We start from the raw sequence: 23245 nt of genomic DNA on the forward strand, positions 1-23245 counted from the left end.
CAGGATAGAGCGTTAGGATGATTTTTTATTTTTTAATCATATTCCCAGCACTCAGATCAGCGCCTGATATACATGGGAGATCAAGTATTTGATGACTAAATGAATCAATCTTCAAACTCAGATCCTGGAAAATCTTGAAGTCACATTCATAGTCACAATTAACAAAAATCACATACTATTATGGATCCATAAGGTATAGCACTGCAGAATATTCTTTTTTTTTTTTTTCCAGAATATTCTAATATAGAAAGTCCAGTTCTTCCCCCAAGACCTTTAGTCTGCTCATTAACAGAAATAATGAGTTTATAAACATTAAGCCTGAAGGGTACTTCCAGAAGGGTCTCAGTATGCAGCAGTCAGGGATCTTTCCAAACTCTACTCAGCAAAGGTAATTCTGCTTTTTACCCATTTTTATCTTTTTATATTTCAAATATTTATTGTTTGAAAAAGTTTCACTGCAGAACATAATGGTGTAAACTATTTCCAAACAGATTTACTGCCAATACTATTTTTAATCCACACTTTCCTCTAACAACATGTCGTCTCTGAGGACATGGTATCAAAGTTATTCTCAGCCCTTCCTAGTCCATTTCTTTATTCTGTGGTGAAAACAGAAGAATCAAGGGTCACCTCATTTACATCAACCTGTGTAAACAACCCATTAAATATATACTGTGCTTAGCTACTATTTGCTTCGCTTTATGGCAGAAATTTAGATAGGGTGGTCAGAGAGGGTGGTCTGACTAAGCCAGGGAGCTATGAATATACTCCCTTCCAGGGTCCAAGTTCTTTCTTCTCACTTTGGAGAATGGAGACATGGGGAGAAGGGCATAATTTGCCATTCGTTATTGTAATACTACACAGGAGGGAAAACAAACTACAATTTTCTTACTTATGGGAACATTAAGTGGTCAAATAAAAATCTCAAAAAAAGGGTATAGACTAAAAAGGAGGTATGCTTTTTTTTAAAAAAGGCTGAAAACCACTGCCCACTCTTTAACAAGTACTACAGATGAGAAGACATAGGCAATGTGATACACTAAAACTGATAAATGTAATAAGAACTCAAAGAAATGAAAGATCAGTACAAATTAGAATACTTCGTAATTTGGGCTTTGAAACTTTTTCTGTGAAAGGTCAAACAATAAATACTACAAGCCACAGACAATATTTACACAAATGATCATTATAGACAATGACATTAGAATTCCATGTCATTTTCACATATTACAAAATATTATTCAAAATTGTTTCCCCAACCATTTCAAAATGTAAAAAGCCATTAAACAAAATAAGCAGTAGACTGGACTGTGCTCACAGACTATAATCTGCAGACTCCTGCAATAGATTTAAGGATTTGAGTAAACTCTGAAAAAGAGACTGGATTTGGATTTTAAAAAGTTCTTCCTGGTATGTGATTACTGTGGAGTGGCTGAGTACAGTTGCCATGTTAGAAAGTAGAAACTTACTTATTTCTGAAGATATGTCTATGGAAGGTCTTCAAGGGCAAATACAAGTTAGACCTTGTAGTGAGCAATAAGAAACCATTCTAAATTAGAAGTGAAATACAAAATTGGATTTGGAGGGGCACAGTGCCTAAGAGATGGGCAAACACTAGAGGCTTGAAAGCACCTGAACTATCACAGAACTGAAAAGAGCCATTCAAGACAAAGACTTTGGTGACTGGCTACTAGATAAAAGAAATAAAAGACAAATGAGTCAAGTTTCTTAAAGAAAAACTAATCAGTCTCAGCAACAGATGGTGCTAACACTTGAGTTTCAGGTGACAGTATTACCAAGACAAGTGAAAACACAGAAATGAAATGAGGTAAAGTCAAGATTAGTAACATCAACTTCAAGATCACAAACTTGAGAAAATAATTTAAGAGACCATGTGATGTGATACCCTTTGTAACAAGTATTCCAAGAGTTATAAACTTAGATAGTAAAGTAGAAATCTGGATCTTTGTCTCTCCTTCCCTTTAACAGTCAACCAAAACAAAAATAAAGAAGAAAATGAAGAGAGATATTATCTTGGTTCTAAAAAGGCAAGTATAGAAAGAAATATAAAATGCTGGATCACAATACTAAATAGGAAGAAAATGAACAAACTGTATACCCTATTAGAAGGCAAAGAATCAGTTTTCCAAGGCTGTTTGACAATGCCAAATATAGTTAACAAAGATAGGAATGTAGAGATAATTTATTTCCCCATTACTCCTTCTATTAACCTTGTGTTAATATTTTCCCCCAAATCCTTCAATTTGGCTTACAATGTACAAACTGAGTTTGTACATTTTTACCTTATATTCCTCCCCCACTCTCTCCGTTAATTTATCCACACCTCCTTATGCTTTGGGTCTACAGTGTCTTTTTTTCTCACTTATCCCAATCCTGCAACTTCAAAAGGATATCTCCTTTATTTAAATTTCTTTACACCAATTTTTACATCAATATCTACTACTTTGTATATGGCTCTTCTACTGTGTTAAACTGGCATTTATTCCTAAATCGTCAAGCACCAAAGCTTCGCACCAAAGCTGTAAGCTCTTTTAAGGGAGCAACATTTCCTTGTTTCACTCTAATGCCTGCTGCTGCTGCTAAGTCGCTTCAGTCGTGTCCGACTCTGTGAGACCCCATGGACTGCAGCCTCCCAGGCTCCTCCGTCCATGGGATTTTCCAGGCAAGAGTACTGGAGTGGGGTGCCATCGCCTTCTCCACCCTAATGCCTAGGTGCGCAATAAAATATTGGTCAGGGATAATAGAATATACTAAGTCTAACATGAAGCTAGAAAAATGAAAACTTCGTGATGAAAAGCTTGAAAATCTAACCAAAGGGAACCATACTAGTCATTATGTTAACCCCAAAATTACAGTTATGCATAACTTTTCCCCAATAGTTCTAAGGAGTAAAATACAGACATGATCAAATATTAACAACCTATTTTATCTGACTGCAAATCTAAGGAATTGTGGACAATCTCCAAAATACAGAGAAAACAAAACAAAAACCTTTTTTGTCTCTCTTACTTTCAAAGTTCTACTTGCAGTCAAAACATTCAAATTCAAATGCTTCTTCTGTAAAGGTTTCCCAAAGAGGCCCTGATAGAAAACAGTGGTTCTCTTTTCCACATTTCTTAGTACTTGTAACCATCAATATTTATTACTGTAAAGTTACTACCGCTTCAACTATAGCTTGAGCTACATATTTCTAACTTATCTTGGTACCCCTAAGGCCAGGCACGTAAGTGCTGAATGAAAGTAATCTTAATTAATGAATACAAACTGGACGCTTTCAAACAAATTTTAATACAGATGATTTTTTTTTCAAAGTAATTCTTGTATTTAGGAAGAATACTTTTAATAGACAAAAATAAAAGCTGCCCTGGTTTCTAAGGGTGAGATATCAGAGGAAGTCTCAAGGCATCCAGCAAAAATCCATAAGGGATCCAAGGAACAGAATTTGAAAACCAATTAAAGTTCATACCTAAAATACAGGAACAGAATTTGAAAACCAATTAAAGTTCATACCTAAAATTCTAAGCAGTGAACTAATATTTTTCTTTGTTTTCCTAGTTTGAGAAAATTATCAACAACCTTCACTTAAACAAATAGGAGCTTGATTACTCAAGTCACCAAATAATGGAACACTTTACAAACTTTCTTCACAGTTCTTTGCAAAACCAAACTCCCATGGTGTACCCCAAACATCCTTTAGGAACACAAATGTTACTAAAACAGAACACTATACAACACTTCTTGAGCCAACTATATTATCTGCATACCTTCTGGGTATGCAAAGAAAAAATCAGTCCAAATAAATTTCAAAAATAATATTTATGGAAACTTAAGTTGTGACAGAACATTCTGCAGCTACCAAGAAAATCCCAATTATGCCATTTCATGTTTAAGAACTGAATACTAAAAGCAACACTTGTGTTAAGTACCATTAATGATGAAAAAGTAAAAGTTTAGTACAGTCTTCTTGAGAAATAACTTTTTCCTCAATGTATAAGTGAGTTACAAAATATTATTCTAAGCTGTACCACAATATCAATTCCAAAAAAAGAATGCAAATACAATATTTTATTCCTTAAAAAATCTTAACTCTCAAGGTCGAAATAATTTTCTCCAAAAGAGTTTAAGTGTATAGATTAAATCAGCTTTTCAAACAGAAAGAGAGAGGGGTGGGGTCCTGGTTTCAAAACATTTAGGTTAAGTACCATGTGACAGAATTAAGACATTACTTTTGCAATACAATGTCTAAAGTGCTAAAGTAATTTAAATGTGGGAGAGGAGTGCTAAAGAACTGATGAAGATATCAGAATTCTGTGACAATTCTTTCTGGGATATCCAAGTGTAACACACCCCATTCCCCAATGCTCTTGTAATTAATGTACAAAGAATGGTAAAATACATGCTTAAGTGGGTTAAAAAAAATGCAGCCTACACATGACAACCAAATCGATTGTTATCTAGTCACCTGAACTGCTCTAATTTCTGCTTTAAGTCAATTAGATCAGTAGTGCTATTTCTTGAAAGTTAAATGCACAGATATACCCAGATTTTCAATCATGTATGTTTAATCACATGCTCCAAGGCCTATGCAAGTTTTTGGTAGTCTGCATTTACCAGTGTCTTCCTCTGATCGACCATATACAAGAAACGTGGGTCAATTTCAAACAACAAATAGATGAAAGAGCCAAAAATGAAAAAGCAATTTAAAATGGAAGCGAAATCTTAATCTGAAAACTGCCTAGTAGGTTACCGGTATGGTCAGTATGTCTATTTAAGAATACTAAATAAGCGTACAGTTTCATCACATTAAAGTCGAATAAACCGGAATTGACAGTACTGCCAAACACATTTTATTAACATATTTTACTCAACCAAATACTTTTCTGAAGCGTTGAATCCAGATCAAATTTTTGTTAAAAGAACCATCTTGAGTGGAGATTTAAGAAACAGTCCCTGAAATGAATAAGAATATCAATGGAAATAAACACTTATTAATATATTCAAAATGAATACTGGTTTTGGAATTTAAGTGGAGTCGGCAAACCCCGCCCTCCCAACACCTGTAGAAGACTGCGTAAGAAAAGATCAGTAAACATAGCGACGCATTTCACTGTTTCATACCTGAACACTTTTTAAAAAATGATGTCGTCTCCTACCAATTACAAATGCAAAAGCAAATACCGATGGGAATTTAAACTTAAAAACGCGCGTACACACCATCTGTATGCCTCTTTTGGTCTATACTTAAAACATTCGAATTCCATATATTAAACATGGGCCCAAACCGGATTTCTATCATATTGTAAAAGCATAACCATCTTCCTTACAACTTTCTCGGAATTTTACTAAACGTCCTGATAGTTTGCCTAGACTTCCGAGCACCTTTCAGCCTCAGCTACACCCTGAGCCTCCACCTCACTTGCATTTCTAATAACGCTGGAGAGGGAGGGTGAGAGGGAGCGAGTGTATTTATGTGTGGATAAGTGCGCGCGCGCTCCCGCGCAGTTCCCCACCCCCACCCCGATACTTTTCTTTAGTGGAAACAGAGGGAAAATCTAGAGGTTATTCTAGCGAAAACTCAATTTCAAAGCCTCAACCCAGCCGCAGCCAACCCTTAGGACTCTTGTGTTTCGGTTGCGCAGTGCAACTTCTCACATCCTACCCCGAGCTTTAGGAGCAGTCAAGAAATTGGTGAACAGAACCCAGGGTCCGGGGGGAGCTAGGGGGAAAAAGTGAAAGGGCCGATCCCCCAGAAAGGCGCTCAAGTTTGCAATGAAGACTGTGTCTCCGCGAATATGCGCCCACCCCACCTCTCCCCTTCCAGGTGGAACTCGTTAACAGCAGCCGCCCGGCTAATAGACACCGCCACCTTCCTCCCCCACGCACCACCCGAGACCAGGGCAAGTGAGGGCGGCGGGCTGGAGAGGACTCCGGCCACCACCAGGCCTCCGCCGACCCCTGCCCCATCACCTGTGGGGAAAGCGCCCCCTCCCCCGGCCTCTCTGCCCTTCACGCCGCCCGTCTCCCCCCCCACGGCAGCCGCTCCCCGCCCCGGCCTGCGAAGACAGAGCGCGGCGCCGGGCTCCCCTCCGCGGCGGCGGGGCCCCAGCCCCTTGAACTGGTTACAACCGGCGGCGGCGACCGAGCGGGGCAGTGGGCGGCGGGAGGGTCCCCGGCGGGGAGGGGGCGAACGGGCAGGCCCAGAGGAGCGGGGAGTCGCAAGGTCCTACCTAACACCGTCGGTCTCCTCCGTCTCCTCCTCAACGGCAGCGGCCCCGGTGGTGGCGGCGGCAGCGACATTCCTGGGGAGCGCTCCCGCCGCCGCCGCCTCCTCCTCCACTCTCTGCTCGCCTCTCTTCCCTGGCGCGCTCACCGAGCGCCGCGTCCCTTCAGCCACCTCCCCCCGCCCGCCCCAACACACACGCCCCGAAACCTCAAGCCCTACGGCTCCCGTGGCCGGGTAACCCACCCTCCCTCCCTCCCCGCCACCAGCGGCGGCCCCGTCCCTCCCCCCTTCCCCGGCGCCCGCCGCCGCGCCGGGTTCAGTAATGGCGGCCACTCGGGCTCCCTCGCGCTGACGGATCTCTCCCTCTCTCCCGAACTTTACCTCAGCATCTCTCCCGGCGCGCACCGCCGGAACGCACACGCGCGCGCGCGCTGCCACACACCCGGCCGGGGGCGGAGCGGCGGCGCAACCTCGACGGGGCGCGCGCGCGCGCACCCGCACCGCCCTCCCCACAATCCCCCGCCCCCGCCGCCCTCACCTCCCGACGCCTCCCGCGCCGCGCGCCCGGCTGGGCCCCGCCCCTGCCCTCGTCTCCCGGGAGCCTGGGAAGGCGCGAGCGCCGGAGCCAGAGGGAGGGAGCGAGTGCGCGGGGCCGCGTTCTCGCTCGCGTCCCGGCTCCCCCATTGGCTTCTGCCCCTCCCCCTTCTTCCTCCGCCTCTCCCATCCATTGGTTCCCTCTCCTACTCCATTCCTTCTCACCTTTTCCCTTTTACCCATTGGCGTGAATATTTTTCCTTTGCTTTCCCCCTTTCGCCGTATTCTGCTCCTCCTCCGTCCCATCCTCCACGCTTTAGAAGCTGCCGACCATGCAGCTCTGAGCACTGTCGTCTCCGACCTTCCCTGCTTTCTCCCTTTCCTTCTGTTCCGGTTTCTGGCCGTAACAGAGAGCAAACCACAGTACTGCAAAGGGACCTGATATTATGTTAGCCGTTACAAACATCGCATGGGCACTGAATGATTCTCGATAAATCAGCTTACGCTTTCTGAGTATTAAAGAATTCAAGAGAGGAAAATATATGCACCACGCTCGTTCTCAGGGACATGCTCCCGCGTGTGCAGCCAGTTTCCTGCCTGGGATCTCTGGCCAACTAGACGGAACCCGCCCGGGACCTGGTGCCGTACTCACCCAGAAAGCAAAACTCCATGGGAGCAAGAAGATTCCGTTTCTCCGTCGACACCGCACAGGGACGGAGGCAGGCCCTCGGTTTAATCCATTCTTAAGGAAATTGAGCGAGATGCCGAGACATGGGGCGGACTGAATTCAGGTGGCCCAGAAGACCCCTGCTCACACTACCACTGAGCAAACCTTTAGGAACCATCGGTCACCTGGCTTTTATTATACTGTCTCAAATATAGTCAATATTTTTGGAGACGTAGAAATTTCACAAGTTTGGAGGTACCCTGGGCTTTTGGCGTATTTCTCATCTGAGCATTGGCATTGAGTCGTGGTTAAAGGGCGGTGGAAAAATGTCTTTTCTTTCATCACTGAAGAAACTGAGGTCTTGTGACTTTCCCAAGGTCATCAGAATCTGTCTTACACGTAGTTCTTAAAATAGCTGCCGGCAGATGAAAGAATGAATGAGCAAAAACATAAATCTACCCCAATTTGTTATGTTTAAAAGAAAGAAGTAACTTGGGGGCCAATTTCTTTTGGGGAATAGATTTATTTCCTGCATTGAAAACGGCTCATCATCAGTAAACATATAAAAAAGGCTTTTAAAGTATTCTTTACTTCTTATGTTACATAAGGTACTTTAGTTAGCCAAGGTTGCTTTTTAGTGTTATAATGATGCAGCTGCTTCCAACCAGAAGTACGTTTAGGGTCTGTCAGTAAAGAAAAACAAAACTGCCTTTTGGTAAAAATCTGTTAGAAAATATTTGTCAGTAAATCTGCCACAAAATTTCAGCAGAAGTCCTGTTTCTTTCTTCCACACCCCTGCCCTTCTACTCCATATTTCTCTAAGGTAAACTTAATAGACAAAAGCAGAATAGATGTTTAATTTCTCTATGTCTCTTGCTCCCTAATTTTAAAAAGGCATGACTAAAATTACTTCCTCCAGCCACTCCCTTGCATCTGAATGGTACCAAATAGGTTAAGTGAGGTACCTAGGTACTTATTTCTTTCAGTTATAAACCCTAGGCAAGGAAAAAGGACACTACAGAAAACTTGCAAAAAAAGAAAATATACAAAAAAGGAAGAAAAAGAGGAGAGGAGGAAATTTTGGAGAGTGGACCCATCAAAATGCGGTACTAATGCCTTAATACACACATCACTTGTACAGGTTGGAAAGTCCATGCATTTAAATGCGTTTTTTGACCTTTGTATTAAAAGTTCCTAAAAGTACAAGAAGCCAATTCAAAGCTAGAATTTTGATGTTGAAGTATTAAGTACTATAATAGGGTGTCCACCCTAATATAAAAATTATTTCCTAAATAATCAGAAATTTAATAACCATGGCATGTATCAGTACAAACCAAAGTCAAATCAGAGCTTTTAAAGGTGTTAACATTCTTTACATATTACTGTTTTCTTCAAAACAGGACATCATACTGAAGAATCAGGACATAACACTGGAGACAAAGACTTTTCAAATTTATATTTTTCATAATATAGACACAAGAAAATGAAGCAGGGCAGGGAGAGGGGGAAGCCATGGTTTTCAAATGATAATTGTCATAACTGACATTGTTTTTACTCTTTAGTCCTCCTATATCATCCATCTTGAATTAAGGAGTCTGAACTTTACAACTTTGCTCCTTATTAATACTAATACACTGGTGAGCTGCTTACCAGTACAAATAACTAACAAATTTTTATATCATTTTAATTTTTGTATCTGCTCCTCTCGAAAAAGAAAGCCTACAGTTTTCTGCATAAATAAAAATCTGAAAATGGAAAAAGGGAGTCAAAGTTCTATGGTTAAAAATGCTTAGATATATCAATTAAAGGCTATAAAGAGCAGAAAATAAAACTCAAGGATAATATGGCATATTTTAAAATTGATCAGGAACCATGCCTTCAGGGAAACAGCTTTAAACACCAACCCTCCCCACCCAAAACAAAACAAAAAAAACTTTGAGAAAATAAGCAACTTATCATTTTACATACACACAGAAACACTCTGGAGAGATAGAGTAAATATCACCAGTCCCTCTCGGATCAACTACTCTTCTTATCTAAAAAGGAAAAAATTTAAGCACTTGTTCTCCACTGGATAATTAAAATCACCCAAAGCTTTGTTCTTCATTTACTTTGAAAAAATTAGCAGAGTAAGATTTCAGTCAGGCATTTTAGGTTTTTAATTTAAATATCCTCCACAAATTTCTATTTCTTTAACACATCCTAACAAAGTATTCATATGCACAGTCTTTTTAGGATCAAAAGAGATGATAGCCATAAAAAATGTTATCAACATTCCAGCTTTTACCATCAGCAGTAACACTACATATAATATTCAGATGTTTGATGTGATTTGGTTTCAAAAGAACTTACCCTATAGAAGTGGGTACACCCCCTGCTGGAAATCTCTGATTATAACTACTTTGGCTTTTGTACCCTGAACCAAAAATACAGGAAAAGCCATAAAGGGCCTTTCCATTCATGACAAAATTAACCCATACTTTTTGCCTGTCTGACATTAAGACAGGCTTTTGGAAAACATACTATCTCAGAATATCACCCTGATTACAGGAAAAATACATGAAAAAGTTGGAGAATAACAGAGGCAAATAACAATAACAGAAAGGTTATTTCATGTCTAATTTCCCACAGAATTTCACGACTTGTTTCCATACCCCACCTAACCCCTACCTCCTCCCTCAACCTTTCTCTTTCTCCATATCCCGTATACTTAGAGCTATTGGGAGGAGAGAAAGCAGGGTATTATGGGGTGTTACTCGCATGAGCAGGCAATACCAATAACCAATAACCACAGTATAACCACAGTGGCCATTTGCTGAGTTAAGGTGCTGAAAAGCTTTCTCCAAATTTGTTTTATGGCTACCAATGATATTTTCAGCATGAAGAAAAGGTGTTAATTATGTTTTGGCTATTACAGTAGAAAATATTTTGACAAGAGTTAAGGTAATTGTGAGCATGGGACTGGAACAGTAGGAAAGAAATGCAATGACCTTATTGGCATTTTGTCCCACAAAACCTTGTTCTGTTAATTTTTCAGAATTGTATTTTCAGACTGAAATCCCAAAGATGGTATCAGAGTCTAACTTCAAAATGTTACATTCATGCTGCTCTGGTCCTCGGACATAACTGAAAGAGTAAAATTAAAATTATGTTTTTGAATAATTAGTATTTTATAAAGTTATTTGTAATGCAGACTCCTTTTAAAGGAATAACAATTCATTCAGGTCCCACCAGCACAAATACTTTAATTAGTCAAAAATCTTCAAGTTATTTCCTCTCACAAAAGGAGGTATTGTTGAGCCATCTGGACCCTCCATTGAGTTTTTATGAAAGATCACAGCTTGAATTTAATCAACCCCAATAAGTTTAACCCCATAAAGCTAAAAACTAACTGCAAAGGTTCCTAAGAATTCTCTTTGAGATTGTTACCACTGTAATTTTAAATCATTACAGTGGGAAACAGGAACCTGTATTGCTTGACTATTTAACTATACACATAATTGTTGTGAATATCTGTATTCCCACTCTCTAGATTGTAAGCCCCTCAAGGTAGGCATCACAGATGAATGTTTGGCCCTGTTCAATAACTAGAATTTGATTAGTAGAAAGTTCAGTAAACATTTGGTAATAATAATATGAAACACTCTAGGTTTTATGGATTTCTATGGATTTATTACTAACAGAAGACTTTGGATTTATTTTGAAATACCAGCTGAGATAATCACTTCGGAAAATACAAATCATTTAGACAAATTGCTGAATTAGCTTGTGAAAGTTGAGTTAGATGTCCTTCCCCAAGTACCACCTATATTTCTCCATATTACATCTCCCTGGTAGGTAATTGTGAGTTACCAGTGACAAGTAACCATGGGTCTAAAGTGTCAAGGAATATTCTAAAGAACTGGTGCAACTAACAGTTTCTGAAATCAATAATAAGGCGTCTAATCTCTTCACAATTAAGGCTTTGTTATTTCCACCTATTATTATAAATTGCAGTAGATGATGAATGTCTTGCCAATCCATGCTTCAGCATTTTCTTCAAAAAGCGTCACAAATAACAATGTGATTTTTTTTTCTGATGAATGCACTGGTTCTTTCAAGCATACCTATTACATAGTGAAGAATAATAACACTCATCTTTCCCCAAATAGGCTTCCCATCTCTCTTCAGCACAGCCCAGCACAGGGCTCTGGCATATACTGCATTTATTTCTAGCTTTGGTTCTCTTAGGTGTAGACATTAAACAACTCTTCTATTCTTTCCCCCCGAAGTATTTACATTAAAAATTCTGAGATTTTACAAACATGATAACAAAGTAAAAATGACAAAAGTTCATAAAAGCTCTGTGTCCTATAAATCAGATTCTTTAAAATTAAATAAAGTGGATTTAATTAAAAATAGATTAAATTAAAAATAAATTTTAAATATTTTAAAAGTATATATTTATGGAGGTAGACAGATATTCATATTTTCTGTGAAAAAAATTAGACTACAAAGCAATGAAGGAAGTACAATTCTATTTTTATAAAAAGAAAATGTTTTGAAAACAAGATGACAGTATTATTAACTAACATGTTACTAGAGATTTAATCGAAATTTCCAGAAGAAATATCAACAACCTCAGATATACAGATGATACCACTCTAATGAGAGAAAGTGAAGAGGAACTAAAGAGCCACTTGATGAAGGTGAAAGAGGAGAGTGAAAAATCTGGCTTAAAATTCAGCATTCAAAAAACTAAGATCTGGTCCCATCACTTCATGGCAGATAGATGAGGAAAAAATGGAAATGGTTGCAGATTTTATTTTCTTGGGCTCCAAAATCACTGCACACAGTGACTGCAGAAATGAAATTCAAACATGCTTGCTTCTTGAAAGAAAAACCATGACAAACCTAGACATTGTATTAAAATGCAGAGATGTCACTCCGCCAACAAAAGTCTGTATAGTCAAAGCTATGGTTTTTCCAGTAGTCATGTACAGATGTGAAAGTTGGACCATAAGGAAAGCTGAGCACTGAAGAATTGATGCTTTTGAACTGTGGTGCTGCAGAAGACTCTTAAGAGTCCCTTGGACAGCAAGGAGATCAAACCAGTCAATCCTAAAGGGAATTAACCCTGAACATTCATTGGAAGAACTGAGGCTGATGCTGAAGCTGAAACTCCAATATTTTGGCCACCTGATGTGAAGAGCTGACTCACTGGAAAAGGCCCTGATGCTGGGAAAGAGTGAGGGCAGGAGGAGAAGCAGGGAAGACAGGGTGAGATGGTTGGATGGCATCACCAGCTAAATGGACACTAGTTTGAGTACACTCCGGGAGATAGTGAAGGGGGAGCCTGGTGTGCTGCAGTCCAAGCCAGACATGACTTAGTGACTGAACAAGAGATTTCATATACATGGTGATATTATAGCAAGTGTTTACTTTATTTGCTTTTTCTGCAATTAAAATTTTTCCTAAATTTTTTGCAATAAAAATTGGAATTATACTGGTTGAAAATTGAAAAAGAAAGGCAATGTAAAAAGCAGAATAAGGTAAACTGTCTTGAAGCAATTGAACTGTCTCTATATACATCTACTAATTTCCTTTTTTATTCTTGCCTTTTCTTCTCTTCACTGTTTATCCCCTTACTCCTACTTTAGCTGTTTATTCCTTCTTCCTTTTTAGTTTTTGATTCTCCATCTTCTTGTCCTTCTCTCTTAATTTTCTCTTGGGCATTTTACAGGCCACCTTGGGTACTGTTTGTCTGCGGGAGCCTCTGATGTAATGGAATGAAATGGTCTAGGCAAACCTATTATTTCCACCACTAGATTGTATTGTCTTTGATGACTTTTTAAATGTTCTTACAGACCAAAGCAAATCAAGCAAAGAACATACGTTTTAATTGACTTATTTTAAATTATGTAAATCTGCCAATAGCATTGCCTCTACTGTTGATGATTTCATGGCACAGATTCTATTTTTAAGCTCTTTTTCCACACTAAAACTCTGCACAAAAATTTTCAGATATAGACAATAGATAGTTTGTCTAATATTGATAAAACTGAGCTGATCTTTCCACATGCTCTGGTATTTCCCTTTGTACTACAAGGTTTATGATAAAATGTGTTCCATTTGGAAGGTTTCCCATGTGGATTTGCTGATACTTAACTTCCCTGGTGGCTCAGTCAATAAAGAATTCACCTGCAATGCAGGAGACCTGGGCTTGATCCCTCGGCTGGGAAGATCCCTTGGAGGAAGGCATGGCAACCCATTCCGGTATTCTTGTGTGGAGACTCCCCAGTGACAGAGCCTGGCGGGCTGCAGTCCACGGGGTCGCAAAGAGTCAGACATGGCTAAGTGACTAAGCACACACAGCACCGCACACAGGTTACCTTTGACTTCCTATCACCCCAAAGCAACAAAGGGTTGCTTTTCTAAGTCAGAAATTTATCTTGTAGAACTCCTCCTTGGCTATATCGTCAGCACAGCACAATCAATTACCAATTTAAAGAAAGGTGAAGATGCTCTTACCACAATACAAAGGAATGCTGGAGCACAAATTAGTGTAGTAGAAAGACCACCAAACTGGGGATCAGGAGACTTGAATTTGTTATCTCAGGTTCTGCTTACTGTGTGACCTTCAGAAGTCAAGGAATATCTCTGAAGTTTCCGTGTCCCTAAATGGTCCCTTTGCCACTTTAACACTATGGAATTTGAATTTATTTTACAAGGTTAGCCCACAGACCAGGCTTCACTCCTTCCTGTTTCACACTTAATTTAACACCCACCCACACTCACCATCACACCCAGGACAAAGCTGTTACTCTTAGCTTCTCTGTAAGTTTTGTCTGAGGCCTGTACCTCATCCCTCCCTACAAAGGAAAAGGAAAAAAAAAAAATTCATCCTGATGAAACTAAATTAATTGCATTCCTCCAAAACCCATCTCTAAAATCTATTCCTAGAACAAGCCAGTCATATCCCTGTTATAAGGGCAGCTTCTCTGAACATTCTTTGACAAAAGATTGCTTTGTAGTTTCTAAGCTTACAGTCCTTTATACTCCCACAATTTATTCATCATTCTTCCCCCACCCCACCCCCTAATCAGCAATATAGCCCCCGGCATCCAGTAGCCAATTCTGGGTCTTCACAATCCTATTTATTAATAGTATCCAGGTGCTCATGGTCTCACCCAGGCCACTTACGGTCAGTCCTATTTCTACCATCACCCCAGACAACAACTAATCTTTCCATCTTTAAGGACTTGCCTATTCTGGACATTTAATATAAATGGAATAATACAATATGTGGTCTCATGTGTCTGGCTTCTTTGACTTACACTATTTTTGAGGTTCATTCGTATTTTCAGATGCATCAGGAATTGCTTCCTTTCCATTGCTGAGTAGTATTCTATTGGATGTATTTACCACATTTTGTTTATCTGTTCACCAGTTAGTTGACATTTGATTGTTTGCACTTTTTTAGCTACCATGGATAATGCTGCTATGAATACAAAAATGTTTGCATGTATATATGTTTTCATTTCTCTTGGGTAGATACTTACAGGTGAAAATTATGGGTCATATAGTAAATTTATTTTTAATATTATAAGAAAATGCCACATATTTTCCAAAGTGATTCTATCATTTTATATTTCAATCAGCAGTGTATGAGGGTTCTAGTTTCTCTACAATCCGGTCAATATTTCTTATTGTCTATCTTTTTATTATAGCTGTTCCAATGGGTAAGAAGTACTATCTTATAAGTACCTTGAATTCACATTTTCCTAATGACAAATTCTGTTGAACATCTATTTATGTGCTTTTTAGCCACTGGTATCTCTTCTCTGATAAGATTTCTATAAAAATCTTTTGCCTATTTTAAAATTGGGTTGTTAGTCTTATAATTCTGGGTCTCATTGGATCTTAAATTCTTCTATTGAAATTTGCTCTCCAAAAATCCTGAAGACTTTTTCTTAATGCAACAATGACTTTATTTTCATATTTCCCAATACTTCCTTGCATGTTTGTGATATTTTTTTCCAACTTGCATAATGTTGTAAAAGATAAAATATTGAGTAAAATATTTTCTCTTCCAGGGTATTCTTACAATCAGTTTATTTAACTGGCAATACATAGTTGTTTAGACTTTCTTTTCTTTTCCTCATTGTTTAAATGGGATGGCTTCATACCAGTTATCCTATTTGATTTTATTGTAGAAACAGTACACTCATTCTATCAGAAAATCTGAGTGAAGGACTGTTAAACAGTGAGCCACATGCTCCCTGATTCATGACAACTGGGATCTCTATCTCAATAGCACAAGCCTTGAGCAGAATTTTTGAGGGATTTCAACCAAAAGTGAGTTACTACAGCTAACCTTCTTCTCCTTGGTGCCTAATTCATTTTCAGTTAGTAAGAGTTTTTGAAAGTGAGTTAACTCTTTTAAGCCAAGGGAATACAATTTTAGAGCACTTCAAAGTGATCTTTTCATTTGATACCTCAAAATACTGCCATGCCTTTTAGGGTTTTGCAGTGGAAGGCAGCTTCTTGGCCTCAAAGAAATCATGTTCCACAGTGATTTAGGGATTAGAAAAAAAGAGAGGCTACTGAAGTTTGGATACTGTTTTCCGATTTACTATGTATACATCTGCAGAGTGGCCTGTAGGTTTGTGTTTCTGTGGTATGCATCCCAAGTGGCATAATAATTCTAATAAAAGAGCTCTGGCTTTGACAGCATTCTGTATGTTCACCTTGTATTGGAACAAGCTGCTGACAATTCTTTGACTTTACCTGAGGGTAAAACTCTTCACCCTCTCCAAACATCTCATCAGTTAACTTGTTGTAATTGGCTACCACAGCCCACCATTCTGATAAGTATTTTTAGCTAAATCATCACAATAATAGGTGTTTGTTAAGATATCTTCAGAAATCAGATGCCACTTTGTACACCTGCAGCTTACAAAGACGGCTTGCCTATTAAACTCTCCTAAAACATTGAGAATAAATACTCTTGTTGTTCAGTTGCCCAGTTATGTCTGACACTTTGCGACCCCATGGACTGCAGCACGCCATGTCTCTCTGTCCCTCATTATCTCCCAAAGTTTGCCCAAGTGCATGTCCACTGCATTGATAATACCATCATATAAATACTCTTTAAGTTGCTAAAATGAAATACTGTCTAAGTTGCTAAAATGAAATGTCCTCATTTGAAAATGGAAAGTCTTCATACAAAGTGGGACACTCTAGGAATGCTGACAATTGGAAATCTTAGTCTCCCTAGTCCTGTTACATTGGTCCAAATCTTATTTAGGTTTTTGCTTTTAGTTTAATCATGTTGAGAACGCTTGTTGTTTGAAAGTGATATTATTGAGTGTAAGCTGGTTATAGGGTAATTATTTTAAGTTTACTCTGTTTGAAAGTGATATATTGAGTGTAAGCTGGTTATAGGGTAATTATTTTAAGTTTACTCTGGATTATTTCACATATGAGATACACTCGGAGTTTGATGTATTTTAGAAATTCAGTATGATTCCAAATTTGTTCAAACATATGAACAAACATGTAAATACTTAAATAGCCTGGCAGAAAATAAATAAAAATATTAACAGTGGCTGTCTCTGGGTAATTTTCTAAAAAACACATTTATCATATATACTTTCTTGCATATTCATCTTATATACTTTTTATTTGTCCATATATTTTATTGGACTTTTTAGAAAGAGGATTTTTTTTTAACACTGCACATACTAATCATATCTTCTTGTTCACAACATTCCTTAAAATTATACTGTCTGGCAGATAGAATACAATCAACAAGAATTCTGAAACCTAAGTAGACCATCTCTTTGGAATATTTTTTTGATATACTCTCTCATTCAACAACTATCACTTTGTACCCACTATGTACCAAAGACTGTGCTCAAATCAAAAATACAAATGTGAAAGGCATGATTTCTGCTTGCAGTGAGCTCATTTTCATGTTCTAGGATTGGATATTAACTGAGAACTAGGTCCATACATTACATGTTTTAGTGAAGAGCAAATAAGTCTTTCAATTTCTATTATTCTCTAATAGTTTCATTATCTATAATTTCTCCTTTTAAACATGCCAAGCATAGACAGATAAAATTTTCTGTAGAATGACGAGTTTGAATAGACAATAATTTCTCTTTAGTCTAACTAAACAACTAACTTGCTCAAATTACTTTTGTAATTAAGGTATTTTTCAGATTCTGATCGTTAGAGGTACTCTAACTCATTTTTTTCTCTTCTATTGTCAAAGTTGTAATCTCATGGTTTTGTGTTTTGCAATTTTTAGGTTAGTGCCATACCACTAAATGACAAAGAGGCCATTCCAAGACCAAATGAAGTCTTGTTTTAACTGGCATATAACTGTTTTTATTTGGGTTTCTGTGGAATTTGGAAGTCTGCAACTCATCCAAAATGAGGGCATTCCACAAATTCCATTTCGTAAAAGCCATCCCTCCTTCGTATACCGTTTCCATTTTCTTCAATGTAACTAAACTTTTAGCAGGACATTCCAAGAAAAGTGATAAAGGGATGTGTTTTAAGACAAGCAAAACAGAATTCTTACTCAGCAAGTCCTCTCGGTAATATTAATAGCAGTAGCAGCAAAGTAGTAGTAATAGTAGTACTACAGAAAAATAATAAACATAATTAAACACTTAACACTTTAAAATAAATTTTGAAAATCCAAAAATTAAAAATATAGTTTGTATGTTTTAGTTGATTCAACACAAATAATAGTCACAAATCTTTAGCAATGTGTGTTTATTTCTCAAATTGTCTATACAAAAACTAGGTTTTTCTGGATTGCCAAAATTGTAGCCTAAAAATCTTAGTTTTTCTTTTACATGCAAAAGTTTACTCGGACTCTGGGCACTTAAATGCAAAGAGAAACAGGAATAGATTATGCTACAATAATAGGAGGCCTTAAGGAAGACTGTGGTTATCTTCCCGTGTAAGATTACTCCTGTGGCATCTTGTTTCCTGAGAAATATAGAATATGGTAGCTCCCCATATACAAGGGATGGTCTGTTGATAACGAGTAAAACTCATTCAACTTAATGGGGATGAGGCGCATAAGTCAGGACAAACATGGAACCCAGAGAATGTAACAGAGGAGACTGAGAATGTGACAGAGGAGACTCCAAGAATGTTCTAACCGAAGGCACAGTTGGTTTGTGGAATTGTAATAGGGGTTGCGTTCCAGGTCCTCATTTCTCCTGGGAAAGCCTCAGCACGTTTTCCTGAAGCCTGGCTTTGTGCAGACTCACGACAGAGCGTTTCACTCTTAGTGATGTGCTCTTCACTCTTCTCCTCAACAGAGCACAATTTAATACAAGTACTTCTGAGTGTGCTAAAATTTATGGAAAATATACTCTGTAAGAGCTTTAAGTAACTTGGATTCTTTTGCTTGAGAAAAGGAAAACTATTTTTAAGCATATAAATGATGCAGTGGTGAGTGAACAAAAGGAAATGAGCTTATACAGCCATAAGGCTGAAAAGAAGGAAGACCTGACAGTGTTAGACATCTTAGGGTTTTTCGGACTTCTCTGATCTGCCTGCAGTGCAGGAGACCCCAGTTGGATTCCTGGGTCGGGAGGATCAGCTGGAGAAGGGATAGGCTACCCATTCCAGTATTCTTGGGCTTCCCTTGTGGCTCAGCTGGTCAAGAATCTGCCTGCAATGCGGAGACCTGGGTTCAATCCCTGGACTGGGAAGACCCCCTGGAGAAGGGAAAGGCTACCCACTCCAGTATTCTAGCCTGGAGAATTCCATGGACTACAGTTCATGGGGTTGCAAAGAGTTGGACAGGATGGAGCGACTTTCACTTTCTTTCACTGGAGATATTTGAAAACCAGAGTCATAAGTGCTGCTGGTAAGTCAGGATAAAGGACTAAGTGGATGTTCCTATGATGCTACTCAGGTAAAGTGAAAAATACCATTAAAATCAAATGTTCTATGTGTCTTAACATGCTTATAAAATAAGAAGGCTGCCTTTCACTTGGTGTGAATGCATGGTAAATAACGCTCCAGTGACACAGGCCACATACCAATATCAGCATCCGTAGCTGAACCCTGAGTCTCAGACTCATCTTTGCATCAGTATATCTGGGCGTCTGTTCTCCCAGATTATCATCATTATCATCGTCATCATCACAAATGAATAAATCATTATCCTCTCCTTCAAAATTTTAATAGGTAGGAAAAAGGACACTATGTCATGGTTCCCAAATTTTTCATGCTGCTGCTAAGTCACTTCAGTCGTGTCCGACTCTGTGCGACCCCATAGACGGCAGCCCACCAAGCTCCCCCGTCCCTGGGATTCTCCAGGCAAGAACACTGGAGTGGGTTGCCATTGCCTTCTCCAATACATGAAAGTGAAAAGTGAAAGTGAAGTCGCTCAGTCGTATCCGGCTCCTAGCGACCCCATGGACTGCAGCCTACCAGGCTCCTCCATCCGTGGGATTTTCCAGGCAAGAGTACTGGAGTGAGGTGCCATTGCCTTCTCCGAAACTTTTCATAGTCACTTCAAAATTTTTCAATGGCTTCCATGTGATAGTTTGTGTTTTAAGAATCTGTTGACGAGACAAATACAAAATGACAACAGCAAAAAGCTGTCATGAATTTTCTTATTATTTAAAATGAATGTATCTTGTTAATCCCCATGGCATTTATGTACATTTGAAAAATTGTACCTATGGGACACTGTATGTTAAGTTTCCAGACACTGTTTGGTATGCACATTCAAAGGGCCCAAGAAAAGTCAGCCCTCAGAGGAAAATAACAGCTGGAGCTAAGGAGATCTGGATCTGTAGTCACTCCTTGAAAACATGACCAGATGTCTTTCTTTCTGAACCTAACTTTCTAATCTATAAAATAAGGAGGCTGGACTAGCAGCTCTTTAAGAATCCTTTGAGCTTTAAAACGTCTTTGATTATATCAGATTCTTTATTTAGCAACCATATGCAACTGGATTTAAATGTCATATGTGGCTGTAAATGTCAATGTATGGCAATATTAATATGGCTTTTCATGCTGGGAAGTTGTTCTTATCAAGATTTCTCAATATTCTCAAACACTTACATTTAGTAAACCCATTACAAATATAAAGCATGCCTACTTCTCAGACATTGCTTTATTTTTTATATTTCATTTAGTCAAACAATCTTAAAAATTAGGTTTAAACATATTTATCCATATATTAGAGACGGAAACACTGAAGTCTGTCCAAAGAGTTACATAGTAAGTCAGTGACATAGTTTTAAACAGAGTTGTCATTAGAAGATAAATTCTGCAAAGAATGCTAAAAGTATCTATTCATGCTCTTTTCACAGTAATGAGTAAGTTATTGAAATAATCACTGTAGGAGATTATTTTCCCCAAAATCATCACTATCCTAATTGCTGATGACTATTAACTCAGTTTTTTCTAGTTTGTACTGTTTGATTGTAATTGATTCAAAGACTGTAAAGCTACTGTATCAGGGTTTGTGTATGCTTTTTAAATGTTGAAGTAAAGTATACCTGAAAATATTTAACGTTAATATTGTTAATGTAAATAGTATTTAAGGAAAATTTTGAGAGTGAATGAATTAGTGAAAAGTAATAAATGCTGTTCTTAGTAAATTTCAGCAAATGATTATACTTTTAAATTTTAAAATATCAAATCACATTTTAATTTTAATGTTTATAGTTCTGTATAATGTTTACTTTTCTTCAATAATATGATTTGAGCATTATCGTTAGCATTTACTTTACTCTTCTGACCATATTTTTCCTAAAGTGAGTATATATACAAAATTAGTATGACTTTATACACAAACACATGATAGATATTTAAATGCCAAGCACAAAATTCCTCTTAATCATTTTGAATTATTAGTAGATATTTTAGATAGTCACAGGAATAACTTTTATTCATAACTGTTCCATCATTTCAAAGCCTAATTATAGGAAATATTTTAAAATACTGGGAGCCTAGAAATAAATAGATATCTACTCCAATAACTTGGGATAGCCAATGTTTCCAGAGCAACTGAATACCTAACGTACTGGGAAGAATAGCTTTTAATTTAGAGCAACAGAACTACTGTCCAGAACAAACCAATACCAGTTTGAAGAGGATTTAGAATGCTTACATTTCACCTAGGTATAAAAAATTATATTGAGTAAAATCTAAGGAGTCATGTCAAGATAAGCATGATAAAGTTTCAGTGATTTAGTTAGCAGTGAAAAGGAGAAAAATAGAGCCTAAAACAGAAGGATGTTAAACCCAGAAAACTTCTATAGAGCCAGGGAGTGAGGCTTTGAGACTTTTGTCACAACTCTTTCTTCTTTTCATCCTTCTCAGCCCTGAATCAAGTAGGTGGCTGGGCCACACTGCAGGCTCCTATCAGGGGTTGAGCCCTGTTCTGAAATTCTGCTGAATGCGTATAGATGTATTCATGGGAACTAATTCTCCCACCTTGAGCAAGCTCTGCACCCTGATTAAGCACTTGCAAATTCTATGCTGCTCAGCAGCATCTTCATGAAGCTTTCCAAGGTTGCTTGGCGAGAAAAAGATCTTCCTCAAAAATATACTGATTATGGAATGGTTCAGATACAAACTGCAAAGTGCTGCATGAGATAGGATCAGAAGCAACTGATCAGAAGCTCACAAGGGTACATATGGTAGGTCTTTGACTAGCCACTGCATGATGGGAGGACACAAAATAGGCATCTAGCCACAGACACAAATAAAATATTGAGAAATGCCAGCACAGTTTCATGGCTAAAACACAGTTCAGAAATTAATTTCAGCTTTACATAATCACACAGGAAGTAATTAAATGAAACAAGACAACCTGCTTGTTCAGAAATTAATTTCTATGCTAATCTTGAACCCTAAATTTTTGCTAATCCTGTTTCACTTTAATCACATTTTCAAAAGCCTACACTCTTTACCATGTTTCCCAAATGCCACTGTTTTTCACAGTGTGTTCTGTTTTGATACAGGTCTTGTCATTTTTGCCCTCATCTGACAAATTTTTAAAAAGGCAATCTAAACACAATCCTACACAAAGTTTGGAATGTTTCTTGGTGCAAATGCCCCTGAAAATTTCAAAGTTTTCTAGATTAGTTTGTCCCAGTCCAAATGATCAGAGGTCTCTACAAGAAAGCTCTCAAATCGTTTCCACGGGCTAAGTAAGAATCCAGCAAATTACCAAATGATGGATGAACAACAGCTATTGTGAGGCCTTTGCTGCTGCTGCTGCTGCTAAGTCGCTTTAGTCATGTCCGACTCTGTGCGACCCCATGGATGGCAGCCCACCAGGCTCCCCTGTCCCTGGGATTCTCCAGGCAAGAACACTGGAGTGGGTTGCCATTTCCTTCTCCAATGCATGAAAGGGAAAAGTGAAAGGGAAGTCGCTCAGTCGTGTCCGACTCCCAGCGACCCCACGGACTGCAGCCCACCAGGCTCCTCCATCCATGGGATTTTCCAGGTAAGAGTACTAGAGTGGGGTGCCATTGCCTTCTCCTGTGATGCCTTTAGGCACGCTGAAAGTCACTCAGTCGAGTCTGACTCTTTGTGACCCCATGGATTATACAGTCCACGGAATTCTCCAGGTCAGAATAATGGAGTGGGTACCCTTTCCCTTCTCCATGGGATCTTCCCAGGCCAAGGATTGAACCCAGGTTTCCCGCATTGCAAACGAATTCTTTACCAGCTGAGCCATAAGGGAAGCCCAAGAATACTGGAATGGGTAGCCTATGCTTTCTCCAGTGGATCTTCTCAACCCAGGAATCAAACCAGGG

The 23245-nt window shown here is 38.7% G+C and overlaps 1 protein-coding gene across 9 annotated transcripts in view; it reads right to left on the reverse strand.

Moving 5' to 3' along the window:
* Window positions 1-8006, reverse strand: part of ARHGAP5 (Rho GTPase activating protein 5) — an 81262-nt gene extending 73256 nt beyond the window's left edge. For 3 of the 9 annotated variants that reach the window (XR_015149781.1, XM_086363694.1, XM_086363689.1), the window contains exon 1: window positions 6626-6688. The gene's annotated coding sequence lies outside the window, so the exon portion shown is untranslated. Of the gene's footprint in view, window positions 1-6248; window positions 6689-6782; window positions 6958-7003; window positions 7387-7430 lie in introns of those variants that run through there. The other 6 variants (XR_015149780.1, XM_086363693.1, XM_086363688.1 and 3 more) reach the window with 4 other exon arrangements.
* Window positions 8007-23245: the final 15239 nt, after the last annotated feature.

This window comes from Bos grunniens, chromosome 21, assembly GCF_055505025.1.
Source record: "Bos grunniens cultivar Pamir isolate PY7600 chromosome 21, Bosgru_T2T1.0, whole genome shotgun sequence".
Taxonomy (NCBI): domain Eukaryota; kingdom Metazoa; phylum Chordata; class Mammalia; order Artiodactyla; family Bovidae; genus Bos; species Bos grunniens.